The following is a 12215-nucleotide window of genomic DNA, read 5'->3' on the forward strand; positions in this document are numbered from 1 at the left end:
CAGATTTAAGTGGTTAACATTGTAAGAACATGGTTGCTAGGAAACTGTGAAGTCCGGACATTTGAGCATAAGCTTGCTAATGAATGGGGCAATTTGGCTAGCTAGCACCTGTTAAGCCTTTTACTATAGACTACTGCACACTGCACTTTACACTGCACTTTACACTGCTGCATCGGTCACTTTACACTATGGAACTCGTTTTTGCTGCCAGTATTGCTGCTATACTTGTGCATTACACAATAGCTTACAGTCCATGTTTACAATTTACAGTCCAGGTCCTGTGTATCTACTGTCCTGTGTATTTACTGTTTTGTTCTGTGTATTTATTGTTTTGCATTCGTCTCACACTAGCGTGACCTGCTTAACCTGCTTCATTCGCAATCTGAAATTGCGAACTAATAAACAGATAATGGAAACGTGAGAATTTCGAAAAAACTCTCAAATATTGCAAAAAAGTTTATACGCTCACATGAGGTGGTTTTTCAGACGATTCGACAAAGCAATATTTCGAAAAAATGAAACGGAAACACATTTCTCGCATGGCGATGGCTAGGCGCTTCTCGGTCAGAACTGGCTCCTTCGGGCCTGATATGGCAGGCGCTACGAGCGCTCCTATTTTGTTGCATAACTCTTCAAATGTTAAGCAAATCATTCTGAAGTTTTGGATCCACAGGACCTTTGTAAAATCATTACAGACTATGATCTCCCAGAATTCCCGGATACGTGGCCGCTGCCAGATATAAGGGGCTTGCCTTTCCATGATTGCGTGCATTACATGCCCTCGTCGCCTTCTCTTAAACACTACCACGGGTCTTGCTGTGGATGCAATTGAAATCACCGTGCCAACACTCATCAGATCTTGGAGATTCGTCGCCATGTTTAATTGTAATGACTATTGCAAGAGGAGAAAACCCAGATTCTATCGCATCACATCATTTAAAGGAAACACAGACCATTGGCGTTTATGTTTTGTCGACATTTTTAAAATATCGCTTTTAAACTGCAGTGGAAACCTGGCTACTGTTGTGTATTTGCACTTTATGTAGTCTTGCCTACTGTTCCGTGTTGCACCATGGTCCTGAGGAAACGTCATTTCGTTCCAATGTATACAAGCTCTATAAAGGAATGACAATCAAAACCCACTTGACTTGACTTGACAATGTAAAAACAATGGAAACAATACCACTATTTTCCTCAGATGTTTTGCTTTAAATTATTAAGACTCCATAAGACTAAATATTACATTGTAATTACACAAAATGGAACATTAACTTTGTTGGGTTGTACCATATTGAGCAAACATCAACACTGCGATCAGTAAACTGACATTGGAAGTAATAAATAACACAAGAGTGGGTTTTGATATGGGACGATGGGGGACGTGTATAAATTCTTCAGTTATTAATTTCAATCACTTGTTTTTCTCCATGTACAAAGAAGATGAATGGGAGTAAAGACCTTTTTTTTTTGTAGCAGCTACTGGTGTCTACATTTTTTCTGGAGAATATTCACAAATGAAAAGGTTATTTAAAACCAAGGTAAGAGTAAGGTTTTAAATAATGTGACAATGTTAGAAACTGTCGCGTAGCAAAAGTGTTGGAAACTCAAAGCTGTAAACTTACCCTGGATTAAACAGCACAGACTAATCCTGCAGCCTATTTCAAAGTAGTGTTTTTAGTGATATCTAGTTTAGCCTGCAAATTTAATTCATACGAGCTATTTTCATACACTCTGTGTTTGGGATTTCAAACTGTATTTACTAATGAGAGTGACTAAAGCTAAATTGGAGTAGGAGTGGAACAGACACGGTGTGCCAAATAGAGGGTTTGTTTTTTATGTGTGTGTCAGTGTGCCCATAGGAACTTCACCAAAATGCATACCTCTACACTAGGTAGCATTTCAAGCCTATGTCGGAAAATCACTGGTTCCTTTTTGTCTCATTCAGGTTTTTTGTATTAGCTCATCCATCTAAATAGCAATGAGATATCTTAGTAGATTTCCTCTCCCTTTGAACATGCAGTATTTTACATGTTTTCATAACTGACTGAAACTGAGCGCTATTAAAACATCCAATAATTTCCACTGAACAGCGTTTAAATCTTGTATTGACTGTATATCTAGCTTTCAAGATAGGCCAATTATTCACGCTAACTTGTCTCCCACAAAGGAAAAAAAAAGCTTGTTGGCTAGCCATATCTAAGAGAGTCTAATATATGACTACATGGTTTTTAAAAAGTGAATTGGATGCAATGGAGAGTAAATATCCATTGCTGATGTTGTTAGTACTTTCATATAAAAGGTAAAGTTATTGGGAATTAAGCCTATAAAGGTGATGAAGCATCTTAGAACATTACCATGACATCTCTGTCGTGTCACCGTGACACCATGTAATACCTGCATATGCAACTCCCATGTTCCTCAGCCCACAAAGACATCACATAACCTCTAGTTATTGTACACAATTATTCCCACTTAAAGTCACCTGATTACTAATGGAGGTCAGCTAGTTAGCTAGCATTACATACATTTCTATGAAATTGCTTCATCCAAAGCACTGCCTTATGAAAAGTGATCAAAATGTATCTACTTGATTTGTTATATAAAGCTAGTCAAACACTTCAAAGCATTATACAGATGGTGTTTTCATATACATGTCCAGGAGCAACATCACTCATTCTGCATCCAGTTTCATCCCATTCACCGGTAATACAATGCTCCATCTTGGAAAAGTGCTAGCAACGTTTATTCTGTTTTTGCCTGCAATGCTTGTTACATTTTTTTCAAACTACAGCATGGTTTTTGTTTTTTTTGTTTTTTTTGCTCACAGGAGAAATATCTGACTGTGCTTGGAGTTTACTGCTTTCAGCCATGGTTTTTTTTCTATCTGAACAGATTGAGATGGGGTAGAGTGAAGAGGCTTTGGGGAGTGTTTATAAAAAATAATACATAAAAAAAAAAAGCTCATGTAAACACAAACAAGCACAGTAGCCTGTGATAGTTTTCTACATGTTTATTTTCAGCCACTTAATAATTATGATTTTATTGGCTCTACATTTACATTATATGGCAAAAGTACGTGGACACCTAACCATCACACCGACATGTACTTGTTGAACGTTCCTTTCCAGTAGATTTCGTAACATGGCTGTGGGGATTTGTGTTCATTCAGCCATAAGAATATTAGCTAGGTCAGGCTGTTATATCAGTACAGAAGCCTTGGAGTGCTTTCGGCGTTCCAATTCATCCCAAAGGTGCTCAGATCAGGGCTCTGTGCAGCCCACTCGAGTTCTTCTACACCAACCTTAGCAAACCATGTCTTTATGGAACTCCATTTGTGCACAGGGGCATTGTCATGCTGGCACACATATGGTCTCGGCCCTGCAGCTCCACTGAAGGGAAATCTTAATGCTAATGCAAAGACATTCTAGACAATTGTGTGCTTCCAGCTTAGTGGCAGCAGTTTGGGGAAGGCTCACATATGGGTATAATGGACAGGTAACCACAACGTTTGGCCATTTAGGGTACTCCAGGTTATTTGTAGTAGTAAGAAATTAAAAAAGTATTGACCATTGCACTTTTTATATCCAAGATTCTTAAGTGATATTTTGTAAAGTCTTGCTCCAGTATTGCATCTGAGATTATCATAAGCCTTTATTGTGTGCTTGTCTTGATTAGTGTTCGGAACATTGCCTACTTCACTTTAACTGATTTAGTCTTGTCAGGTTTATGCCTGTTTGTACATCACCTGAATATTTGCCTGCCTCACATTTCCCAGTATTGCCTAGCCATTTGTTTTGCTTGCTAAATTGCTTTTAACAAAACCAGTAAACCTGCAAGTGTGTCCATCTGACTGCTTCATGACAGATTAATTATAATGGTTATAGTAAGAAGGGTGGTAATAGGGGTACATTTGTCCAAGATATAATTTGTAGACATAGGAGAGACTGGATCAGTTGTAAGACTATCAATTGCTCCAGCAACAACTTACTGTGGTGACGCTCACTCTGCACATGCTCAGTAGCATTCTCTGCCTGCCTGCCAAAGAACAATAAATTAATCACAGCTCTAAGGAACTTAGAAGAAAGCATTTATTTGTCACATTGTAGTCATTTTTTTTTCTTTGCATATCCCAGGTACTTGGGGTCAGAGTACAGGGTTATCCATGAAATGGAACTCCTGGAAAGGGTTAAGGGCCTTGCTCAAGGACCCAACACTGGCAGCTTGGTGGAGTGTGGATTTGAACCCCCAATCTTCTGATAAATAACCCTGAGCCTTAACCACTATCACACTATCTAAGATTTGCTTGAAAAGCTGGTTTCCTTCCTAGAAAACTCTGTGGCACAAGGATGACGCTCCCAAGCATATAAATGGTTTTTCATGTGTTTGGCATATTTGTGTATAATGCAGTGCCCAATATTTACCCACCCACATTGTACCATTTTGGTTCTTCGATTCATTGCATACAACAGGTCCATAAATATTTGGACAACGACCAAGTTGTTGTTATTTTAGCTGTCTACCACAGTATAATGGAGTTGAAATTAAATAATGAATATGAGCACAAAGTGCAGACGTTCAGATTTTTAATATTAAGATATTTTCCCCCAAAGCACATGAAAGGTGTAGGAATTGCAGCGCTTTTTATGCGTGGTCATATCAATCTAATCATAAGTAATCAAAAATGAAATGATCTTTTTTTATTTCTGAGTCGTGAATCCTTTGCGGCCAATGACTGCCTGAAGTCTGGAACCCACAGACATCACTAGATGCCGGGTTTCATCCCTGGTAATGCTCTGCCAGGTCTTTACCGCAGCCGTCTTTAATTCTTGTTCAGCAAGTGTAATTCATGCTCATTTAGATTCAGCTCAGGTGATTGACTTTGCCATTGTAGAACATTCCACTTCTTTTCCTTAAAAAAGTCTTAGGTGCTTCTGATGTATGCTTTTGGTAATTTTCTATCTGTACTGTGAAGCACTTTTCAATGGGTTTTGAAGCATTTGGCTGAATCTGAGCAGATAATATAGCCCTATGCACTTCAGAATTCATCCTGCTGCTTTTGCCAGCAGTCACATCATCAATAAATACACGGGAACCAGTTCCAGCAGCCATACATGCCCACACTATAAGATCAGGTGCTATGCTTCAGATCAAGAGTAATTCAATTCCTTCTCTAACTCTCCTCTTTCTATCACTTAGATACAAGTTGATCTTTGTCTCATCTCTCAACAAGATATTGTTCCAGAACTGTAAAGGCTCTTTAGATTGTTTTTTTTTTTTTCTTTTTCTTCAGTGCATACTCAAATCTGTTTTAGAGGCTTACCTATGGTTTACACCTTGTTGTAAACTCTCCTTATTTACTTTGGTGAAATCTTCTCTTGATTGTTGCCTTTGACACAGGTATGCCTACCTCCTTGAGGGTGTTATTGATCTGGCCAACTGTTGTGAAGGGTTTTTCTTCACCAAGAAAATAATTTTTTCTCTCATCCACCACAGTTGTTTTGCTTGCTCCACTTGTAGGTGATAGTTCTTTGGACTTCATATTGAGAGTTAACATCAACAGATTCCAAATGCAAGTGCCACACTTGAAATCAACTCTGGAGCTTGTATTTGCTACTTGTAAGTGAAATTATGAGGGGAAAAACATACACCTGGTAATGGAACAGCTCTGCAGCCAATTTTCCAATTACTTTTGGTTCCTTAAAAAGGAATACTGTGTAAAAAAAAAAAAAAAAAAGTGGTTCTACACCATTCCTACCAATTCCTACACCTGATTTTCACCTCAAATTAACACATATTCATTATTCAATCTCAACCGTGGCATATAGCTAAAATAACAACGACTTTGTCAATGTCCAAATATATTTATGGACCTCACTGTTTATTCATGGATATTAACACGAAAATGGTACTTGTTATCATGAATAATTAACACACAAATGTACCTATATGTAAAAAAAAAAAAAAAATGTGACAAATGTATTTATTATTATTATTACTATTATTATTTTTGTTTAATCATGTGAGTTAAGCCATGATATAAGTCATTTGCTGTCTACCATAATGTCTCTTCCTTGAAGGTGATACCACAAAGCAAAACTTACATGCTGATTTAACTCTAACATTGTTCATTAGTGTTCAAATCGATTAAATGTAGGTATTAATTCAGCAATGTTGATGATTTGTGCATTACCTTGTATTTTTGTATTGTATCTCTACAGACAGAGGTAAAAACCAATCTATGTTCTATAACACCTTGCTATCAGCCATTCAACTGATAGATGCCCTCCCAATAGCCGTAGCTGAAAAGTAAGGAAGTGCAGCAGCATCCATTATCATCAAGATAAAATCAACAACTAAAAATAAAGACAAAAACCTAGTGAGGAGAAAAACACCCTAATAATGTGCAGAAGTGATTGGTTTCCAATGGGCTGCATTAATAATACATAGGCAGACATCCCATTAGACTGTGTTTAAAAGAAATCAAATCCTGGCCTTCCTCCAGACCCATTAACTCATCTGGTCTGGCTGAAGCCACTCTGATTATGGACTAATATTTACTGTTAAAGAGCAGTTAAAATACAGGTCTAGCCAGAAGGTGATGATACCTAGAGAAAAAAATGCCCAGGTTTTTTTTTCCCCCATTAGAAAGCAGCCAGTAATTAATTTCCCCTCATATGAAATGCATCCAGCCTCATTCTTCACATGGAAATTAGGGCCATGTGACAGTCATGACATATGCTGAGATGGCGGAACTAAAGCTGAACCTATTTGCAAAGCGGGGCAAACCTGCATGCCTGGTGATAATAGAATCTATTTGCAAATCTATTTGCAACAGCCCGGCATACCTGGTAATAATAGAGGTACATGCACAGGCATGGGGCTAGTCGACCCCAGGATGTAAGCTAATAAGGTCACTTAGTCAGTCAATGCACTATCTGAATATGTGGCTCACAAAATTTCTCCTGTTTATAATTGTATCGTGCTCCAAAAGGTTGTTGGCTGTCAGGCAATATGGATTGAGAGTATAGGAAGAGTGGATTATTCAAAGCAACCTGCAAAAATCTATTCAGACAGACTCACAGTGCCTTGTCTAATGTGTTACCTGGCAAGAGAAATAATACTTCTGAAAATTACATATCGATCATGCCTCACCAGGATTTTGATCACTGGTTGGCTGTCTAATACCGCTTTTAATGTCAGCATCAGCCAAGGAATAAAGCACATGATGTATTTCATCTGTCCGATGTCCTTGATAGGTTTAAATGTACACATGATGAGATTTATCTCTATATTATGTTTTAAAGATCTGCTCTGAAACTCACAGTTACACACAGTAAGGACATCCAGAGAACAATTTAGCTAATAAATACAAAGCATGGAAAATGAATTGCTAGCACCTGGAGAAAAAAATATAAAGGATAGGATCATTATCTATTTAGACTGCTGCTGTCTGGAGCAGAAAAAGGAGCCACATGGACAGGTGGGAACTGTAAGCCACTCGAGTAAGGTGTGAGGAATTGTGCTTTCTGGTCTAGATGCAATCAGGAGTTCTGATGAAGGGTTCATGCCACGGCCAGGGAAGCAGATCCAAAATTAAGCTGAACTGTTGCTCTAGGGAAATCTTATCTACTCTGCTCTCCACTTCACCAAGCCACACGCTGCTCTGTGGCACAGACGGAGCTGCCCGCTTGTAGTGATGAACGAGCGTGTTGACCCTCTGATAATTGCTCACTCAGGGGCAGAGAGGGGTCCATTAATCAAAATGAAAGCTCTGCTCCAGGCCTGTGCCTGACATGGCATGGTTCAAACCCACCTCACCAACCACAGGCAGGACCAGAGGATTCCAAGGGGCCGGGGTACTTTGGGAGATGGTTTCTGTCAGTCTGGTGTTGTATCAGCGCTGGTGAATTAACACTACACTCCTGCCACAGGGCTTGAGTACCCTGCTTTTCCATCCACTCCAGCTTCTTTATCACAATTCTACTTGGACTGAGAGCTGTAAGTGATAAGTGAGAGATACTGTGTGGATTTGATGATCAATGAATGGACCTCTGATGCACACTAATCAATTGTTATAAAAACACCACTGTGACGAATGTATATAGACCCTAAAAAGTGTTACAGTTTGCAGTAAACAAGACAAGCGATTCAGAGGTTGGTTTGTCTCTGGAGTCACAATTCATAACCTATCCTAGTAAAAGCTTCCAATTATTTCTAAGTGCTGTCTTAACTCACACTTGATCCTGTCACAGCTTTGGACTTGTTTGTTTTCCCTTCCACTATTATGTCCAGGAGTCAAAACTACCACTTATACAACGTCTTGGCTCACAGAATTCAAGGTCTTTTTTTTTCCCCATCACGCTCAGTCAGCACAGCAAAAGTAGCCAACAGACATTAGTTTATTGGCATAATAACCAGTCTGGTGCCAGGCAAGGCACAGAGACAGGCTGTTCTCCTGCAACGTCCAGCCTTCTGGATAAGATGAAAAATAGTTGAGCCCCCTGGGAACTTCAAGGAACAGTACAGCTCTTGCATTTGCTCTATATGTTTCTGCTTGCCCGCAAAGATCCGGCCTCTTCTCCTCCTCAAAGGTTGGATGTTCTACAGCCCGTGGAGGCTCTCATCTTTCATGTCGGCAAGAATCTGATCTTTTTTAGCTGTCGGGCCAAAGGATCACTCTGCAGCAGCCTGGACCAGCGCCGTATGTATCTGCCTCTAGAAACAAAATGCAGAGATAAAGGTGCAAGAAAAAAAAAACGGAGATACGATCGAAATATGATGGGAATTTCAATGGGGAAAAGTCTGATAATGCTGAAAAATCATTTAGGAACATTATAAATATTATGTGCTCATATGATGTATGAATGCTTGTCACATGAAACAAATAGTTCATGCAGAATAAAAGGATTATTACCAATTCTCCTTAACGTTTATAAAAACCAGTCGATCCACTTGACTTCTCCAGTTTGCAGCTTCTCTTTTGATCTCATTTCATATTTCAGTCTGCAATTGCCAGCTGCTTCTCCAGATTCTGCATTCTCAGTGCATTTTAGCACAAGTCAGGCTCAAGGTGCCCTGCCCGAGATACATTTTGGAATGAGATTGGAAAATGCTCAAACTATTGGATTTACATGTCAGCCTGCAGATCCAAAATTCTTGTTCTGTTCATCATTCCTTCGTCATGCCTTTGTAGAGCTCAATAGGCATTATAGAATCTGGAGTGGCAGCTGGGTTGCAAACTATTGCATGGAGCAGGTGGGTGGTAGGTAATGGTAGGTGGTGGTTGTAGTAACAGGCCCTACTGATTTATTCTGTGGAAATAGGCTCACCTAGAACAGTACATTCAAAACCTTAACTTCTGCAGGGACGTACAATCCTGAGCCCAAATTCAGTAGCTTCATTGAGTCTCTTGATGCCAGAGCTCTGCACTATAGTGCTTTGAGGCTATCACATCATCTGCTGGATGATTGGGGAGGGGGCAGTGGCACTGGTGGGGAAGACAAAGAATTCAGACTCATCTCCCCGCTGTCACAGTGGGTTGCACAGGCAGTGGTAATGACATAGAGAGAACATGACATTCCTGCAATTGCTATGGTGAGGGACAAGCCGAGGATGCTTGCTTTATGCTGTCATTCCCTCAAGCCAGCCAGTGTCTGTGGAAGCACACAAGATTTCCTTTTGAGTGCGTTTTCTCCAATCCTCCTCTGCCCTCTACCTGACATAACCAGAAAAAGGAATAAAACAGAAGGCAAACAGATAAAGAAGCCCTCTGAGAGGGAGAGCAGAAAACGATTTTTCATTCTCCCTTTGGAATCACAATAGTGGTTGCAGGCAGTTCTCTCTGTGCTATTTGCATTCACAGTCTACCTTTATCAGGGCCTAGTCACAGCACCCAGAGCCAAAAAAAAAGAAACAGGAGGAGAGACGGTTAATCATATTGCATGACAACACACACACGCACACGCACACACACGATTAGATGGCAACAATCTTCAGAATCTTTCACTGGCCATATCCAAATAAGAAGTAATGAGAGATCGCCGGGAGATACCCGAATTTTGCGGGTCATAATAGAGCACTTAAGCCCTGTTAAGCCCTTAGCAGGGTGATGTATGGGTGTGGAAGACTCCGGATGCAGCCCTTGTCTTCTTGTGTCATTGACTAACAGCCACCTGACTTGAGCTCAGCACAGTGCCAGTGAGGAGGATTAGTCAGGAAGAGTGATGTCACATTCAAGGTGAAAACCAACTCCTTGGCGCACTCTCATTCATCTCCCCTGCAGGGCTCACACTGGCACAGCGCGCAATAAAAAACACACAGCTGCTACACAAATGTTGCCCTGCTGTGACCATGCCCAGTCCCAGTACTGGTCCCTCTGGCTGAAATGTCTTCCACACTCACACACACACACACACAAATGTACATGCATCAATGAAAACACCAGATTTGTCACAACTTCCTGGAATGATACCCAATCAGTGTTGGAATAGTTTTGCATTTGTAATAGAGCTTTTATATTATTTTATTAACTAGAATGCACAATTTCACTGCAAACATATCTTAGCAAGCTTATAATTCTATGATTGAATTGAATTGAATTTCTGAAAACAAGCAACATCATCTGCAAGCTTGAGATTAGTAAAAACACCAAGAAATAGGTTTAAGCATCTTATATTTACTACATTGTCATCTCAGTGATAAATATTACATAAATTTGCCTGTATTTAAGCTATTTACATTTACTCTCTTTTCAGTGTTGTGTATTAGGATTTACACTCTAGGTTATTTTTTCTACCCAAACAATGGGTTGAGACTTTTGGGTCATTTAAGTGGGTTATTTTCTCAGTCTTGGGTAGTTTTTGGAGTAGTTTTGTGTAACCCAACCACTGGGTTAGTGGCTGGGTCATTTTCACTGACAGTTGAATGAACGCACCCATCTCCACCCCACGCATCAGCCCAGCTCCTAGGGTCAAATCAATTCAGTTTGAATTCACCTCAGGGGGTATTTTCACACGGACCGCAGGTAAATTAGCGTTCATCACTATTTAGCGTTAACGCTGCTGAAAATGCCTTTCCGAGTTTGTGATATCTAGGCAGTATTCATTTTATAACAGTAACTGAGCAAGTGATAATTAACTTTACCTATCGCGAAGGCTTCAGAAGTGAATATCATGTACTGATTCTTCAGTGTTGGCGTTACAGTACTAGTGTCATGTGTATATGTTGGCTGAGGTTATTCTATAATTCTCTGGGTCTGCATCCGAGTGAGGGTTAGCTAGCTGGATGCTGTCACCAGTAGGGATGAATGATGCTAACGTAGACACTCACTTGAGGTAATAACATTACTTTAGCATACTGCTCGCGGTAATGTTAGACACTCCCATTTTACCAATTTCCCATTCCACCTTTTTGAGTGTTAACGATAACTTAGCATTACAGCTGTTCACCATGATGTAATACAGAGAGGGGGTTAATGTTAATTACATTTAGCAAGTGTTTCAGACAAGTTGTAGTAATTAGTATTAGGAGGATGGGTTAGGGCGCAGACAGTCAGTGGCTAACAGAACTAATTGGCGCATTTCCACCGCCCGGTATGGCTCGACTCGACTCGGCTCTGTTCGCTTTTTGGGGGGCTTTCCACTGTGCACAGTACCTGGTACCTGGTACTTTTTTAGTACCGCCGCGGTCGTGGTTCCAAGCAAGCCGAGCCAATACTAAATGTGAGCTGAGTTAGAATGGAATTCTCCTTAACGAGTGGTTCTATATTGTGCCTGAATAAATGTGTGCCATTTAATACATACTTTGCGCATGGAAATATTCTATTGATTGAAAATTATGTATCATTATCTCATTACAGATAAAATTACAACAAAGGTCTTAGATTTTTACATCTCGATTGTTACTTTCTACTGTCCTATATTTACCCAGATGTTGGGCTAAAAATAACCCAATTTGGGTTGTTTTTAATCTAGTGTTTTTTTAGAGTGTTGTCTGAATGTGCTGTCAGAATGTGTTAAAGAGTGAAGCCATAGAGGTGAAGCATTACAAATGTAGCCTACCAAGCTAATATACTGTTTTGTTTTGATGGATCGTCGCACCCGGACTCATCGCTCACCAGCAAACACAGACCATCAAGTATACTGTAAACCCAGGTTGCCAGTAAGTTTTAGTAGTTTGCCAGTAATAGTTTTCTGCGAGACAAAACAATGAAAGCT

Source organism: Ictalurus furcatus, chromosome 2, assembly GCF_023375685.1.
Source record: "Ictalurus furcatus strain D&B chromosome 2, Billie_1.0, whole genome shotgun sequence".
Lineage (NCBI taxonomy): Eukaryota > Metazoa > Chordata > Actinopteri > Siluriformes > Ictaluridae > Ictalurus > Ictalurus furcatus.